This window comes from Aotus nancymaae, unplaced genomic scaffold (genome assembly GCF_030222135.1).
Source record: "Aotus nancymaae isolate 86718 unplaced genomic scaffold, 86718_ANA_hifiasm-v0.15.2.pri h1tg000029l, whole genome shotgun sequence".
NCBI lineage: Eukaryota > Metazoa > Chordata > Mammalia > Primates > Aotidae > Aotus > Aotus nancymaae.
The window spans coordinates 64,532,839-64,534,327 of NW_026988442.1; the positions used below are offsets into that span (position 1 = coordinate 64,532,839).

The 1,489-nt window shown below is 32.0% G+C and overlaps 1 non-coding gene across 1 annotated transcript; it reads right to left on the reverse strand.

The window, feature by feature from the left end:
• Positions 1 to 996: 996 nt before the first annotated feature.
• Positions 997 to 1,099, reverse strand: LOC135277055 (U6 spliceosomal RNA). Its single transcript, XR_010344666.1, has one exon. It is a non-coding gene; the product is annotated as a U6 spliceosomal RNA (small nuclear RNA).
• Positions 1,100 to 1,489: the final 390 nt, after the last annotated feature.

The following is a 1,489-nucleotide window of genomic DNA, read 5'->3' on the forward strand; positions in this document are numbered from 1 at the left end:
AATTTTAGATAGAGAAAATCCTGGAAGGAGGAAATTGGCAGCTGCAAACTTTAAGGAAGGCATAGAGCAAAAAAAACAAAAGGGCTTTTTAAGAAACTTGCATTGTGAAGTGTGAAGGTGTGTGTGCATGTGTCCGTGTGTGTGTTACTGATGGTGGTGGTGATGATGGGGACTCTATTGGACTCGCTGAGCTTCAGAACACTCTTCTGGCTGCTAGCTCCCAGACTCTCTTTTCCTTTTCCTCTCCAAATCTTAACAGCGATTGTAACATTTTGTTGTATAGTACAGTTTTTACAAAGTCAAGTTCTCCTTTACATACTCACATCAAGTATTTGATGAAAACTGTTCAACTTCAGCACATTTTTCTTGTTAAAAATAATAAGTATTAAGATTATTTTTGCACGAATATGAGATATTTCATGCTGAAAAGAGATTATTCCTCCTCTATAAGCATTTTTATTAATAATAAAGGTGCTAGCTGAAGGACAAAGCAGACATTTTGTAAGAAAGAAGCTGTTCTATTTCTGTATTTTTTAAAAAATGTTTAGTATTTCTGATTAAAATATTTAAAAAGTATAAAGAATAAAAAGAAATATTACCTATGATTCCAGCCTCCAGAGATAACTACTACTGCTATTTTGGTGTACTTCATTGTCTGGGTGAGAGTATGTGTGTATATTAACCCGGCCTATACTATACATACACTTTTGTATCCCACTTTCTTAGTCTAAAAATATATGAATTTTTCAGTAATTCAATGCTATTTGAAAACACTTTTAATTTATTTTATATTTATTGCTTAAATATATCTCTACCTAGAGATATACATTTATCTATTGTTTGTTTCATACCATAAACAAAGCTATGATAAAAGATTTTGGATATAAACCTTAGCAAATCTGTGGCTATTTTGGTCTGTTTTTTGAATCTCATAAAAACGCTTCCAGTGCTGTATTTTCTCTTTTTTAAAATCTATTTTTTCTTTTCTTTCATTTAAAAACTATGGAATGCTTCACAAATTTGTGTAACAACCTTGTGCAGGGGAAATGCAAATCTTCTCTGTATCATTCCAATTTTAGTGTATATGCTGCCAAAGCAAGCAGAAGTGCCTTATTTTCTTCAATTTGTTCTGTAGAATACAAATTAATTGGTCAAGAGATGTTTCATTATTTAAAAGATTAAATTGTGAAATACATTTGTTAAATGTTGAATTCAACAAAGATACAGATTTTTTCTACAGGACTTCTCAGAGCCTTCAATATGCAAATGTGTGCTGAAAGTTATTAAATGAGAGATCAGGTATGCAGGGCGCCGTTTTTCCAAAGATCACAGTGATTGTTCTATGGAATTTTGGTTTGGTTTTTTGATTCAGAAGATTTATATCAGTTATGTTAGTTGGGCGTAACACAGGCTATGCTGCAATAACAAAAGCACTGTAAAATCTCTATGGTTTGATACAACAAAGATTTATCCCTTGCTCATGTCATAG